The 17,500-nt window shown below is 37.5% G+C and overlaps 1 protein-coding gene across 1 annotated transcript in view; it reads right to left on the bottom strand.

Moving 5' to 3' along the window:
- LOC135203081 (furin-like protease 1, isoforms 1/1-X/2) overlaps positions 1 to 17,500 on the bottom strand; it is a 502,024-nt gene that overhangs the window by 92,016 nt on the left and 392,508 nt on the right. The gene's annotated exons all lie outside the window — the stretch shown is intronic.

Here is a 17,500-nt window from a genome sequence, read left to right as displayed (position 1 = left end):
AAATTCTTTGGCAGCTTAATTTCAAGTCAAATGGTCCCTTTGGTAGGCTTCTTCCAAGTGAATAGTTTCATTTGTTGAAATAATAATTCAGTTAGAGCACAGTACAAGGAATGAAGTAAGTATTGCTTACAGTGTACCGCGTGAGGTGCACTGACGGCACTATTGGCCCCTTAACCCCTCCCACCCCCAAACCCGGTCCAAGGGGTCCTAAACCTGCCAAGCCTCGCTCCTGGTATTTCGTCTCTCACAATCTCCTCCTCAAGACTTTTCCAAACACCTTGTGCAATCAGCTATATCTTTTCTCAGTCTTCCCCCAATCTTGTCCACTCTCCTTGTGGCCCACACCCGAAAATGTAGGTCCCTCTTAGCTCCCTCGTATATATCCCCAGTTGCCAAAATCATTTTACCCACACGGGGGTAAACTCGGGCCACAGCCATCGCTCTTGGAGAACTGATCGACCATTTTTACCTCGACAGGAGGCTTCGTCACATGAAGGGCTTTTGAGGTTGAGTCCTTTCTCTCTCTCTCTCTCTCTCTCTCTCTCTCTCTCTCTCTCTCTCTCTCTCTCTCTCTCCTTGCGAGGAGTTTTACAATGCAACAGTGCCGACTGATCTGAGGAAGGGAAGACCATTGCTTTATCCTTCGAGAATGCAATAAAATGAATGAACCAACAAGAAATTTCTCTCTCTCTCTCTCTCTCAATGTATCAAAAGATAAGATTATTATTCTCCCCGTCACTGGAAACTGACAAGCGGTCTTTTGAAAACTGTTCCAAAAACATTCTTTACCGAGAGACAAATGAATCACGGCTACAAAGTCAATCATTTCTTTTCCCAAAAAAGGGAAACTTTACTCCAGTAAGGAAGGAAAAAAAGTCAATAAATCATAAATCGGATATCTCTAATATCGAGAGATTCCACAGTCTGGGAAAGAGGATGTTGAAACCTTGCTTGCAAGGAATTTTAATCTTGCTTACAATGTATTATGCGAGAAATTTAGTTTGCTTGCACAAATGCTCTAAAAACCTATAAACTCAGATTAAAAAAAAAAGCGTGAGACGAAATCTCAAAAGGAACATTTATATATATATATATAATATATATATATATATATATATATATATATATATATATATATATATATAAACCATAAAATAATATAGAGAGACATTGGGGTTTGGGGTTGGGGTTGGGGTGTTGGGAGGCGTTTGGGATATGGACGCACCATCTGAAAGAGATTAGGAAAGGAAAGAAGGGGAAAATAGATGACAGGAGGGGTTGTGGGGGTGGGCGTCTCGACAACTTCCGGTAGCGGATCGCATATTAGGGGGAGGCAGTACTATGCAAGAGAGAGAGAGAGAGAGAGAGAGAGAGAGAGAGAGAGAGAGAGAGAGAGAGAGAGATAAAAACATCCTTATAATACATGAAATCTACAAACATTCGTAACGCCATATCAATATATCTGAGACGCAAATATTTAACAAATGAAGAGAGAGAGAGAGAGAGAGAGAGAGAGAGAGAGAGAGAGAGAGAGTCCTTATACAGATGAAATCAGACATTCGTAACAATTATCTTAAACACATAGATATAGAGATTCGATGAAGATATCTTAGAGAGAGAGAGAGAGAGAGAGAGATGAGAGAGAGAGAGAGAGAGAGAGAGAAAGTATATCCATGTACCAACACACGACATTTACAAGAGAAAACATAACACCATACCATACCCCTATTTTTAAAACTGGAAATTAACGACCAAAAAGAGAGAGAGAGAGAGAGAGAGAGAGAGAGAGAGAGAGAGAGAGAGAGAGAGAGAGAGAGAAATACGGACATCCATTTTCCAACACGTGAAATCTAATAAAAATATTCGTCACTATACCACACCGTTACCTCCAAAACTCAGACAAAATAAAAATAATTAAAACCTCATAAAAAATCCACAAACCAATTGACACAAAAGAGGAGAGGAGAGAGAGAGAGAGAGAGAGAGAGAGAGAGAGAGAGAGAGAGAGAGAAAATGCATTTTTTCATAAGAGTAATTCCCAAATCCCAAATCTAATAAGACTCCACAATCTCTCATAAAATGAAGTGGCAAAATTGCAATCTCCAGAAGCAGAGAGAGAGAGAGAGAGAGAGAGAAATATTAATCATCATTTCTGTCCTCGGGGGTCGCCGTTCCCTCCGCCTCCTCTTCGTTTTTCAAGGAAATGGGGGACCTGGCGGGGGGGGGGGGGGGGTGGGGGGAATGGGGAGCATGAGACGATGGAAAGGGCAACCTAGAGCCCGCTGCTAGCCCAGGTCTGAAGGAAACTGGAAATTTCAGAGAGTAAGGTAGAAAATGAAGAACGAAGGATGAGAAGGGTGACAGAAAAGACAATACAACAGTGGATATAATCTAGGTCTAAAATGACATGAATATTGGGTCATAAATGACATGAAAATTGGGTCTAAAATGATATGAAAATTGATAGAAAATTGGATCTTAAATGACATGAAAATTCGGAATTAAATGACATGAAAATTGAAACCCAGATAAAACATTCATAAATTAAAGGTTAACTTAATTTTCTTTTTATCTATTTAACTTATCTATTAACTGAAATAGGGAAAACTATTAAAAAAGGAAAAAATGATTTACACGATCTCAGCTGAAATTATGAGTGAAAAAAAACTAGGTCTTTAAACAGGGCAATACAATAGTAAATGAAAACAAGATTGATAGATTTTGGGTGTCATTTCATGAAAAACAAATGAAGTAAAAATATTAATTAAAAAAATAGAAAAGAAAAACAAAGGGAAAAAACAAGAAAAAAATTAAAATCGGATATTTTCCCAACAAGGAAACATAATAAAAACATATTAAGATACAATCTGGGCTGAAATTTCATGGAAAAAAGTTAACAGAATAATTAATAAATAAAATATTACATTAAAAAAGAGGTTGAGAAAAAATAAGATGAAATATTAAAAAACAAAAGAGTAAATAAAAAGTCTAGAAAAAATAAGATCAAACATTAATAAAGAAAAAAGTAAAAAAAATAGAGATAAAAATAAGATCAAGTATTAATGAGCAAAATAGTAACTTAATTAAGAGAAAAAATAACATGAAATATTAATAAAAAAAAATAGTAAATTTCAAAAAATGAAAGAAAAAAATAACATGAAATATTAATACACAAAATAGTAAATGAAACAAAATTGAGAAAAAAAAACAAATGAAATCTGCAAAACAAGGGTAAAATAAGAAGTAAATTAAGCAAAAAAAAGCAGATAAAACATTAATAAACAAAAGAGTAAATAAAAAAATTTTGAAAAAAATAACAAATGAAATTAAACATAAAAATTAAATAAAAAAAGCAAACAAAATATTAATAAACAAAAGAGTAAATAAAAAAATGAGAAAAAACCCGATGAAATATTAATGAAGGAGAATAAATAAAAAAAAAATGAATATATAGGAAAAAAACCGCTAAAAGGTTCAACTGATCCCCTCCCGAAACCTGGTAAATCCTCGAGTCCTGATACCCTTTCCTGCCTACGTAATTAAGCGCGCACGTGCGCGCGTCACTCAACTCGGGATTCCATCTATGAAATCACGGCGTAGGTTTTTACGAGTTGGAATAATATCACCTTGTCAGGCTGGGGAGGGAAAATGGGAAATGGAGGTGGAAGGGTGCCGGAGGGTGAGGGAGAGAGGAGAGTTAGAGGGAGAGTAGTAGGTCCCTATTACAGTGTGACGCATATATATATATATATATATATATATATATATATATATATATATATATATACTATATATATATCAACACATACATACATACACATATAAATACATACATATATATATATATATATAATCTATATATATATATATACATATATATATATACACATATACAACATTATACATCTGTACATTATATATATGTGTATATATATATATATATATATATATATATATATATATATATTATATATATATACAATATACATATACATATACTACATTATATCATACATATATCATCTATACATATATTATATATATATGTTTGTATATATATATATATATATATATATATATATATTATATATATATATATTCAACAAGAGGAAAGGCAGAGAGAGAGAGAGAGAGAGAGAGGATTTAGGCCAAAGTCCAAGCGTTGGGACCTCAGATCATCCAGCGCTGAAACGGAAATTGACATTGAAAAGGTTTGAAAGGCGTAATAGGAGGGAATCTTCGCAGAAGCACAATGAATCAACTGTTACAAGAGTCTGGAAATTAGGATGGAAGAAAGAGAATATGAATGGAGGTATAGTAAAAGGAATGATGAAATAAGTTCCAGCTACGGGCCCAAGGGACACTGCAAAGAAAAGTTAAGTAATGCCTACAGTACACCGCATGAGGTGGACTGACGACAGTACCCCCAACCACAGAGAGAGAGAGAGAGAGAGAGAGAGAGAGAGAAGAGTAAAAAATGAGAATGCTACTTCGGCGCAATAGTTTTCTGTACAGCGAAAATCAATCTCTTCTGGTGGTCTTGGTATAATACTGCACGAGCCGCGGCCCATGAAGCTCTCAACCGGCCGTGGTGGCCTGTGTTATCGCGTTGCCAGGAGCAAGACCATGGCTAACTTCAACTTTAAAAAAAAGGAAAAAAAAACTACTGAGGCTAGAGGGCTGCGAATTGGCATGTTCGATGGCTGGAGGGTGGATGATCAACATGCCAATTTGCAGCCCTCTAGCCTCAGTAGTTTTTAAGATCTGACAGCGGACGGAAAAAAAGTGGAAAGGAAAAAAAGTGCGGACGGAAAAAAGTGCGGACGGGAAAAATTGCGGAAGGAAAAGACTGCGGACGGGAAAAAAGTGCGGACGGAAAAATTGCGGAAGGAAAAGACTGCGGACGGGAAAAAAGTGAGGACGGGAAAAATTGCAGAAGGAAAAGACTGCGGACGGGAAAAAAGTGCGGACGGGAAAAATTGCGGAAGGAAAAGACTGCGGACGGGAAGAAAGTGCGGACGGAAAAAATTGCGGAAGGAAAAGACTGCGGACGGGAAAAAAGGTGCGGATGGGAAAAAAGGTGCGGACGGGAAAAAAGGTGCGGACGGGAAAAAAGGTGCGGACGGGGAAAAAAAAGGTGCGGACGGGAAAAAAAGTGCAGACGGGAAAAAGGTGCGGACGGGGAAAAAAGGAAAAAACGGTGTTGACGGACTGGGAAAAAAAAAAAAAAGGTGCGGACGGGAAAAAAAGGTGCGGACGGAAAAAAGGTGCGGACGGGAAAAAAAGGTGCGGACGGGAAAAAAGGTGCGGACGGGAAAAAAGGTGCGGATGGGAAAAAAAGGTGAGGACTGGGAAAAAAGGTGCGGACGGGAAAAAAAGGTGCGGATGGGAAGGAAAAAAAGGTGCGGTATGGAAAAAAGGTGCGGATGGGAAAAAAGGTGCGGACGGACGGAAAAAAGGTGCGGACGGGAAAAAAGGTGCGGACGGAAAAAAGTGCGGACGGGAAAAAAGGTGCGGACGGGAAAAAAGTGCGGACAGAAATAAATTGCGAACGGGACAAAATAGTGCAGATAGAAAAAACAAGGGAGCTGATGGAAGAAAAATAAGTGCGGAACAGAAAAAAAAACAAAGTGTCGGACGGAAAAAAATAAAGTGGCGGACGGAAAAAAACGTGCGGGGGACGGCGACCAGAGATATCCACCTCAATAGTTTTTTCTTAAAAAAAAATAAAAAGAAAGAAAAAAAAAAAAAAAAAAAAAAAATACCACCGAACACCTAGCAGAGAAATCAGAAAATTCCAAACCTCCGTCAAAGATTCATGACCATCCTGTAGGAGTCGCAGACGATCCAGTGATATTTATGGCCGCCCCTTGGAGGTACCGATTCGGAAATGGAGTTGTAAGATGGCGACAAGGTCATTACGTATGGTAATGACTGGCAAAGTGAGACCTTCCCATTTCAATGCTAATTCCATGAGGAGGAGGAGGAGGAGAGGAGAGAGGGAGGAGGAGGAGGAGGAGGAGGAGGAGGACCGAGAGAGAGAGAGAGAGAGAGAGTTTTTTTTTTTAGAGATCGAGAGAGAGAAATGAATGTTTTTTTTTTTAGAGAAATGTGAATTTGAGAGAGAGCAGAAAAAATAGGGAATAATGAAGAGAGAGAGAAATCTGAGAGAGAGAGAGAGAGAGAGAGAGAGAGAGAGAGAGAGAGAGAGAGAGAGAGTTCTGATCAATGATTTTCCCCTTTGGCCTAATGAGCGCCCCTAAGATCACCCCTCCTGTTTCCAGCTATAAATACAACGACGATAATTCTTAACGAAGTACTAGGCCGGCCAAGGAGGGCCGAACGGGAGCGTTCCCTTAAACTTAAATCCTGGTTACTGGTCGACCATTGTGGGTCGAAGATAGGGTGGTAAAAGTAAAAGATAGACTAAAATGCTGGGTGCACACTCAAAAGAGTTATTCCATCCGTTAATTTTCCATAATAGAAACCGGGTCTCATTATGATTATATATAATATACAAATATATACTATATAGCTATATATATATATATATATATATATATATTTATATATATATATATATACACACACATACACATATATAGCTATTTTATATATAATATATATATATTATTATATAATAACATATATAGCTATAATATAATATATAATATATATATAGTATAATATAGCTATATATACATACATATATAGCTATATATATATTAAATATATAGCTATATATGTAATATATATATATATATATATATATATATAAAATAATAATAATATAATATAAAAATATATAATAAAAAAATAATAATATAATATATATATCATTTATATATATTAAGAAAAATCTCAAAGGTTTTGTAACCCAGTAATTAAGCTTACTTAAAATTAAAATTACAATAGCTGTAGAACGTAATATATATATATATATATATATAGTATATATATATAGATATATATATATATATATATATATATATACTATATATATATAGGTGTGTGGGGGAGGGGGGAAGCCATCACCGAACATGACGCAAGGGATAATAATCGCCCGAAAGAAATTCAATTTGGGAAGCTGTCATCTCATTATTCAGAACAAGTTCCATTTCTTGTCAGGGGCGAAGTCGGGCCACCGCCCCACCCCACCTTTATTTTTCTTGCCAGTTATTGACCTCTTTGTCATAAACGTGTGACCAGTTGTTCTTGTTTGACCCAAAGATCCTTAGAACAATTTATTATATTTTCTTATTTCTTTTAATAAGTGATGAAATGTAATTACTTCAGTTCTTTTATAGATGTTATATATAATATATATATATATATATATATATATATATATATATATATATATATATATATATATAGTGTGTGTGTGTGTTTGTGTGTACCAATACACACATGTATGTATATAATACACAAATATAAAAAAATAAAAATATCGAAATATTAAAAAATCAGCGTGTCTGTGCTTGCATGAAGGAGAGAGAGAGAGAGAGAGAGAGAGAGAGAGAGAGAGAGATAGAGAGAGACGAGAGAGAGGAGAGAGAGAGAGAGAATTTTATTCCAACCCCTCGCTTTCATTTCATCACTGAACTAAAAGCATTTCCCAATCTGGGTTCCTTCACGAAACAGCTCCCGAATTCATCATCATTTCTCTCTCTCGATCGGATTGCAAGTCGGCATTTTAATTTTTTCCGCGCAAATTAATTTCACTTCGCGGTAATCCTTGCCTCTGGTCCGTCTTGCCGGCTTGCGTACTTCCGGTATCCTTCCGGTAAATGTATGACGAAGATGGAATAATATAATCCCCAGTCAGTCAGACTGGTTTTAAGTTTCATGATTTTGACAAATTGTTAATTTTGATAAATTGTTTAATTCTGATAATTAGCTAAGGTTCGATATATAGTATATATATATATATATATATATATATATATATATATAATATATATATATATATATATATATATATATGATTTTTGATAGTGTTTATTTTGATTTTTATATTAATGTTGATAAATTGTTAATTCTGATAATGTTAATTTCGATATGTGACTTTTCCTAAATTGTTAGTTTATAAATTGTTAATTTCGATCAATGACTTATCAATTTTGATATATTGTTCATTTCGATAAATGAGTAATTTTGATATAGTTAATTTCGATAGATGACTTGTTAATTTGCATAATTTGTTAATTTGGATAAATGACTTGTTAATTTTGAGTTTGTTAATTTTGATAGTTTGTTAATTTCAACATACGACTTGTTAATTTTGATAATTTGTTAATTTTGATAAAAGACTTGTTAGTTTTGATAATTTGTTAATTTCGATATCTGATTTGTTACTTTTGATAAATTGTTAATTTTAATAAATTGTTAATGTTGATATAAGACTTGTTAATTTTGATACATGTTAATTTTTAATGTTAATCTTCATAAATCATTTGTTACTTTTGATAATTTGTTAAATGTCGATAAATTGACTTTTCTTCATCTATACATTTATGTTTTGTCAACATGTTTATCTTTTATGATAAAATTGGGATAAAATTGAAAAAAATAAATCAACTGAGTTTTTAGTTTCCAAAGATTTGGATCAGTTTTTTTTTTTTTTGTTTAATCCAATTTTATCTTGATTCCTTATACACAACCTCTCTCTCTCTCTCTCTCTCTCTCTCTCTGTGTGTTAAGATACATGGGCGATTTCACTAAGTCCGTTCTTAAGCTAACGCCAATCTTCCCTTCACCCCCACCCGACCCTCTCTCTCTCTCTCTCTCTCTCTCTCTCTCTCTCTCTCTCTCTCTCTCTCTCTCTCTCTACCCCCTCCCTTGATCGGGAAAACGTGTATCGGGAGATTATAGGCCGAGAACACGCTCAGTTCGTCGACGCCAGCAATCTCCGAGAAGTCCAAACAGAAGAAGAAGAAGAAGAGGAAGAAGAAGATAAGGACGCGATGAGAGAGAGACTGAGGAGGATTACGCCTTTTACGGAAGGTTCCCAAAGGCAAGGAGGGTGGGAGGGAGAGAGGGCCGTCGAGGGGAAGAGGAGGGAGGGGAGATGAGGGGAATATGGGAAAAAGGGGGAGATGGGGAAGGGAGGGAAGAGAGGGTGAGAAAGGAGATGGAGGGAGAATAAGGAATAGGGGGTGATGGAAATTGTACCGTAGGGAGAAAGGAATGGAGGGGGAAGGGAGAGAGAGGGATGGATGGGATTGGGAGAAAATGGGAGATGGGATGGGAATGGAGATGAAATGGAGTGGGATGGGATGGGAAGTGGGATGGGATAGGGAGGAGGAGAGGGTTGTGGATGAAATGGCCGAAGTAATCTTAGACAAACGAGGGAGATGAACGAAATACTGTTGGGGGAAAGAAATGGAGGAGGAAGAGGGGGAGGGGGGAGGGAGGAGAACAGAGGGAGGGAAAGGGACAGGTGGGGGGTGGATCCGTGAAGAAAAGGGGACATGAAATTGGGGATCGTAGGCAGAAAACGAAGAGAGAGAGAGAGAGAGAGAGAGAGAGAGAGAGAGAGAGAGTATACTCAGCGGAGTCCACTCGGAAGTAAATGTGCTTTTAAAGTAGCAATGAACGAGAACCGGGCTAAGTGGCTCATTTAGGGTAAAAGGGAACTTTTACGGCGAAAGACTTTACTTTCTTCCACAACGCATACGTCAGACGCTGAACTCCCATCCCCAGGACGTTAGAAATAGGCCCCATCAGGGAATAAGGTCTCTGGGAGAGAAAAAGATCTCTGCGAGAGAAAAGATCTCTGGGAGAGAGAAAAAAAGATCTCTGGGAGAGAGAAAAAAGATCTCTGGGAGAGAGAAAAAAAGATCTCTGGGAGAGAGAAAAAAAGATCTCTGGGAAAGAGAAAAAAAGATCTCTGGGAAAGAGAAAAAAAGATCTCTGGGATAGAGAGAAAAGATCGGGATGAGAAAAAAGACAAAGCTCTCTGGGAAAAGAAAAGAAAAAAGAGGGACTCTGGGAGAGAAAAAAAGAGAAAAAAAAAAAGATCTCTGGGAAAGAGAGAGAAAAAAAAAAGATCTCTGGGAGAGAGACTCTGGGAAATGGGAAAAGCGAGAAAAAAAAATTCTCTTGGGAGAGAAAAAAAAGATCTCTGGAAAAATAAAAGATCTCTGAGAGAATAAGATCTCCGATCTCTGAGGGAAAAGAGCTCAAGAGAGGAAAGACCTCGGTTAGAAAAAAGCTCTCAGCGAGAGGAAAGATCTCAGTGAGAAAAAAGATCTCAGTAAATCACTGAGAGAGATTATCTTCTTGAGAGAAAAGATCTCAGTGAGAGAAAAGTTATGGGTAAAAGAGAAAAGATCAGGGCGAGATAAAAACTGTTAGAAAAAATCTAGGCGAGAGTGAGAAAGATCTTGGTATGAGAAAAGATCTCGGCGAGAGAGAGAGAGAGAGAGAGAGATTACAAGCAAGCAAGCAACGGAGATTACAAGTAATTAGATGGATATGACAATTAAGCAAGCAAGGGAAATTGCAAGCAAGAAAACAAGGGGGAATACAACCAAGCGAGAGAGCAAAGAGCGATTACAAGCAAACAAACAAGCAGAGGGAGATTACAAGCAAAGGATTACAAGCAAGCAAGAAAGGAAGACTACAAGCAAGTAAGCAAATTAGATTAGAAGCAAGCACGCAAGCAAGCAAAGAATATTACAAGCAAGCAAACAAAGGAGATTAAAAGCAAACAAGCAAGCAAAAAAAAGGAGATTACAAGCAAGCAAGAAAGGAATGCTACAAGCAATCGAGACTACAAGCAAGCAAAGGAGATTACAAGCAAGCAAGCAAAAGGGAGACTGCACAGGAAGTAATCCGGACGAATTACTTCAACGGACCCAACCTCCAAAACACAAAGGACGGACGTATATATGCCATTAATAATTACCCCCGAAATGAGGACTGATATGATATATATTAATTCAGAATCGCCCACGAACCGCCACTTCCGTTGGCTGGGAAATTAAGCCACGGACAAAGAGGTAGTAGGAGAGAGAGAGAGAGAGAGAGAGAGAGAGAGAGAGAGAGAGAGAGAGAGAGAGAGAGAGGAGAAATTACCATTATGCAAGAGCAAGATAATCTTCCTAATGGATACCACCGCTTGGTATTCATGACAATTCAGAATTCACAGATGAACAGGCCAAAGGAATAGTCGCGGATTAACATTCTACCTTTTTTTTTAATCATTCATTTGCCAAAGTTAACGCGAGAGGATTACTGAAGGGTCTATATATATACATTCATTAATGTAATGAGGAGTGACTGATGGACTCTGATGAATATGTGCGGGAGATATGACGACTTTCATTATTACAATGATTGCCATTATAATAATAATGATAATCATTATAATAATGAGTCTTTATTATTATGGTCGTTACTATTATAATGATTGTCATCATCATCATAATGAAAATCATTATAATAATGATTGTCCTTATTATAATGACAGTCATTATTTTCATAATGATTGTCATTATTTTATCAAAAGTAATTGCTACTTCAGCAGCGTTACACTATTTTACGAATAGCGGCTTTTTCCTTGCTACTTCAACAGGCTAGTAGAGAGCCCATAGAGGTCATGATCAAATACAGTGTCAAAATAACTATATATTTGAATTTTACAGATTAACTATGATGCCATAGTCATCTAAGTCATTAACAATTTTTTCTCTCTCTCTTTCTCTTTCTTAAAGGCTTTCGTCTGGAGCTGCCAGACATACTCGGGCTGGGAAGCTGAGGGTGGACTGATCTTGGTGTGTTTTTGTTGTTGTCGTTTAAGGTTAAGCTGGCTTTATGCCAGCACGGGCTCTTGCTCAAGAGCAGCCCGTATGTCATTTGAATATTTTGCAGGTGGAAAGGTGAGTTTAAGGATATGAGGTGAGCCTTTATTTGTGTGGTGTCCGTCCTCCTTATATTTGGGGTTGACAGCAGGGGGTCTGCCCCATGCTGATCTCCTATTGGCTGGTGGCGGTAAGTCTTCGTTTTCATTGGTGGCTAGAGCCAGGTCTCAAGCCACTTTCTCAAGAGCCGATGGTTGCGATGCTGCAGGTCCTGCAGCCGTTTAGACCTCCTGGGCGGCGCGGTAACGTTGATGGGCGTTGCGCTACGCTGCGGGACGTCACGGCTAATTTGATTTCCATCGGCTGCAGGAGTGGCTCGTTCGGGGGCGTTGTCTTCCGTAGAGTTGTCATTGTTGGTGGCAGGTCTTCTCATACTCGTAGGGAGGAGAAATTCTTCCTGTGTCGTATTCAGTGTACGTTTTATTTGCTGGGTGAGAAGCGCCCCCAGCAGGCGCAACCGACGATCTTCGTGTTCTGTATGATGACATCCCGGGAGATGGCCTCTTGATGTTTGGTGCGGGCGTGATTCTTGATAGCCCCCTCTTGGGCGTGGCATGAGTCTCTCTTTGACAGGCGCATGGTAGTCATACCAACGTAGGCGCCGCTGCATTCGCGGACTGGGCATGTATACTGGTACACTACATGCGTCTGCTATAGGGGGTCTCGTACCTGTGGAGAGGGGTTATTTTTCATACTATGGTCGCGCGTCCTCCGATTCTGGTAATATATGATTGTCATTATTATAATAATGATGACTTTCCTTATAATGACGATATTATAATGACTTTGATAAGTAGAAATGTGATGAATATGTGCTGGAGAATGCATGATGATTTCATTATACCGATAAATTTTTGTGTATTACTATAATTTTATATATTTACCTATATGTATATGTATATATATGTGTGTGTATATATATATAAATATATATATATATATTATATATATATATATATATACATACACATACACGATGAAGATTTGTATCTTATTTCATTTCCAAGCCATTTCAATCTCAGAAGCATTTACAATAGCATCAGAGATTCCTCTAGATGAAAACTAGCATTTACACCATCTAATATTTTAATGGGACAAAAGCGGAACCCCTAAATTTATCTAAAAAAAATAAAAGCAAAATTCGGAGGAAAGGGTCGGAGGGAGAGAATATTCCCACACCCCTTTTTTTTAATATTGTTGTGGCAGTGGACATGATTATCTCGTAATGAGAGTATGCATCATTAATACGAACGTCATTTAAAATACAATTCAATTGCGTGTGGGGACAGAGATGCGTTTGGGTTTAATTTGAGTATTTCAAGTATTGGGGGCAATTATACATTATTTATATTATATATATATATATATATAATATATATATATATATATGTACAAATAATTGTGCATATAAATGTGTATACAAGACTTGAAAATACCCCAAGACTAAACAAAAACAGAGAGAGAGAGAATCAAATTTAATACCAGGTTTCATGAAAATTAACCTTTAAGAAAGTTGACAAATCAGGTGAGCTCCCTGGACTTCTACACACACACACACACACAGAGAGAGAGAGAGAGAGAGAGAGAGAGAGAGAGAGAGAGAGAGAGAGAGAGAGAGAGGACATCTTGGACAAGGTACATAACAGTCTTTCAAAGGCTCCCAATACAGCTTCCCTAAGAGGCAATGAACGTCTAGTCTAGACATCCTTGCCTCCTTTGACAAAGACGAAAAGGGATGTTGCCATGGCAACCACAAACACAGCGTTGACAGGATACTGTTTATGATTCCATTCCATGCCAATTTCTGTTTTTTTTTTCCTTCGATTTTTATTTACACTTTTTGTTAAATCTAAATTGTTATTACTCCTTGCGACATTTGTTTCAAGTTTTACCTTTATTAAGCGTTTATTATGAAATTATATTCCTATTAGTCTTTGCTAATTCTAATTTTATTTGTTGAATAATAGATTTACTACAAAAAAAAAATATTACATATAGCAACCATACAAATACTCTGAACATTAATGAACTGTCAAATGGAAAAAATGAGAGAAGAGAGAGAGAGAGAGAGAGAGAGAGAGGTTACCCAGCTAAATAACAATTCCATAGCTATATTATATTGCAATACAGAAAACAAAATAAAATGAAAACTTTCAAAGAAAAAAATCTAAAACCTATAGTTATCATACAAATACTCGGAACATTAATGAACTGCCAAATGGGAAAAAATCGAGAGAGAGAGAGAGAGAGAGAGAGAGAGAGAGAGAGAGAGAGAGAGATTACCCTGTTGAATAATGAGATCCCATAACTGAACTGCACTAAAAACAAAATAAAGAAAAAAACTATTACAAATGGCTATCATACAAATACCCTAACATTAATGAACTGTCATCATGTGAAAAAATATATGAGAGAGAGAGAGAGAGAGAGAGAGAGAGAGAGAGAGAGAGAGAGAGAGAGCAAACAATTCCTCTGTTTGCAGGACAAATATTGATTCCCTTTTTTCCTATGTGAAATGAAGGGAAGATGAAGAAGAAGTTCAACGATGAGTCAGAAACCAAAGATGGGGAGGTGGAGCGAAGAGGGGGATGAGAGGGGAAAGTGATGGGGGAAGGGAAAGGATGGGGGAAGGGGCGGGGATACCAAAAAAAAATATCTAGGAGAATAGGGGTATTGTATAGCCTAAAGTGTTTGCTCAGCACTTTCTGGAAAAAGGAGGAGGATGGGGGGAGAAGGAGGATGAGGGGGGGGGAGGGGGGGGGAAGGAGATAGGGGGGGAGGAGGAGGAGGATGAGGGGGGGGAGGGAACCAGCACTTTCCGGGAAAGATTGAAAGGGGGGGAGTGGTAATAGTGGTGACAAAATATATGTGACAGAAAGAAGGGAGATAAAAAGGGGGAGGGAGAGGAGAGGGGGAGGGGAGGGGAGGGGGGAGAGGGAGAGGGGTATACAGGCACGATCCAGTCAACCCTAATTCTGATAGATTATAAGACGAGTGAACTGACTTGGGAGCAAGATGCCTTGGTCTTACACTTGAGGGTAATTTTATGGCCACAAAACTGGATTTCGGCCTTTTTACTTCATACATTCAACCGACACCGTTGTACCAGACAGGCTACACTATAACTCCATCTTCCTTATCATAAAACAGTGTTTATCACCATTAATTACAAATACAAATACAACGGTAAATCTCATGACTCTTTGTAGCCCAGTGTTGAATACAGCAAATGTAGTATATAACTGACCTTCCATCCCCTTCTACGAAAAGGGGTTGTGAACTAGGAAAAAACAGGAGGAGGAAGTAAATTCCAAAGCCTGAACGGCGCAGAAAAGAAACTGTCTCCGAGCTTTTATTAGTTCATGTGATTAAGGGAAAGCAGAAGCACGTAGAGAATTCGAAAGCTTGAAAGCAGAAAAACGTTACCTCCGAACCTTCAATAGGTCGGAGATCTATTGACAATCGTGAAAAGCAGAAATAAAAAGAATTCCAAAGATTAGAGCAGAAAAAATGTCTCCGAGCTCTTAATAAAATTACTCTAATCTGGAAGAACAGAGGTATGATATGATTTCCAAAGCTTGAAAACAATGGGGGAAAAATGAATGCTAGCTTTTAATCCAAAGCTTGCAGCAAGAAAAAACGGTCGCCGAGCTCTTGATAAAGTTATTCCAATCAGGATAAACAGAAGTATGAAATGATTTCAAAAGCTTGAAAGCCGGTGAAAAAAAAAAACTGCCTGTGCCTGCAAGCTTTCAATCCTATGACCACCAGCATATGCCAATCAGGAAAAAAAAGATGCAGAAGGAGAATTCAAATGCTTGAAAGCTGAGAAAACAACTGTCTGCAAGCTATTTAAGAGGAAGATCACCTACATAAATATTATGTCCTAGGTCGCATGAATACCGAAGGCGGCGAATGATGACAATCTGCACACAGCAGTCATACCGTATTGACAAGAGGTCTTGCAATGTAGCAGGAGCTGGGCTTCAATGGAACATTTTAATTAAAAACTCCAGGACTGCATACATCAAATGTGCAGTGATGTTCAGCGAGCAATTGTGGAATGAGAGAGAGAGAGAGAGAGAGAGAGAGAGAGAGAGAGAGAGAGAGACCTTACCTTACCTTACAGACCTTACATCTTGTTCGGGTTGCCCCAGGTCCCTCAGTGTGAGGCACCTCTAATGTCTACCAGAGAGTTGCTAGTACATCTTCCGGTATATTTTGCATCTTCCAATCTTGGATGGTCTGGGATGCAGTTTAGATATTTGTCGAGCTTATTCTTAAACACATCTACGCTCACTCCTGATATATTCCTCAGATGAGCTGGCAACGCATTGAATAGACGCTGCATTATCGATGCTGGTGCGTAGTGGATTAATGTCCTGTGTGCTTTCCTTATTTTTCCTGGTATAGTTTTGGGCACTATTAATCTACCTCTGCTTGCTCTTTCTGAATATTTTTAGTTCCATGATATTTTTCTGCTATTCCTTCTATCGTTTCCATGCCTGAATTATCATGTAGCGTTCTCTTCTCCTTTCTAGACTATATAAATTTTAAGAATTGTAGTCTTTCCAGTAGTCTAGGTCCTTAACTTCTTTCTATTCTAGCTGTAAAGGACCTTTGTACATCTCTATTGTGCAATATCCTTTTGATAGTGTGTGGGTACCATATCATATTGCAATATTCAAGTGGAGGGTACGAACATATGTTTATAAAGCATAATCATGTGTTCAGCTTTTTCTTGTTTTGAAGTGCCGTAACAAACATTCCCATTTTTGCTTTACATTTTGCCAACAGAGTTGCTATTTGATCATTGCATAACATGTTCCTATTCATCATCACACCAAGGTCTTAACTGCTTCCTTATTTGTGATGGTCTCATTATTAGGTCCCTTGATATGCATATAGCTTTCTTTCTCGTCTCCATATTATTGATTCAAATTTATCAGAGTTAAATACCATCCTATTTACCTCTGCCCAATCATATACTTTGTTAAGGTCTCTTTGTAGAGCGTTCCTATCTTCATCACAAGTAATTTCTCTACTTATTCTTGTGTCATCTGCGAAACTACTCACTACCGAATCCTTAACATTATTGTCTATGTCCTTCAATCATAATAACAAACAGTATTGCAGCTAACACCGTACCTTGCGGCACACCGGATATTTACCTTGGCTTCATCCGATTCTCGTCGTTTGCAATAACTATTCTGTTTTCTGTGTGTAAAAAATTCTTTTAACCATCTTCCTACTTTATCCACGATATTGTGTTTTCTAATTTTCTTCGCTAATATATTATGGTCTACTTTATCAAAAGCTTTTGCAAAGTCTAAATAAACCACATCTGTTTCATTTCCGCTTTTCATATTTTTGAATATGTTCTCACGGTGGACTAACAGTTGGGTTTGTGTACTTTTTCCGGGTACGAAACCATGTTGTCCCTTTATTAAAAAAAATTTTAAAAATTTTTTATTAAATAAATGTTTCATAATATTTTTCTTCATTACCCTTTTCATACACTTTCATAATATGTGATGTTAGACTCACAGGCCTATATTACTTGCCTCTAGTCTTGATCCACTTTTGAAAGTAGGGGTAATATATGCTGAATTTGTGCTCATCATAATCTTGCC

This window comes from Macrobrachium nipponense, chromosome 33, assembly GCF_015104395.2.
Source record: "Macrobrachium nipponense isolate FS-2020 chromosome 33, ASM1510439v2, whole genome shotgun sequence".
NCBI lineage: Eukaryota > Metazoa > Arthropoda > Malacostraca > Decapoda > Palaemonidae > Macrobrachium > Macrobrachium nipponense.
This window is presented reverse-complemented; position numbering and strand designations above follow the sequence as displayed.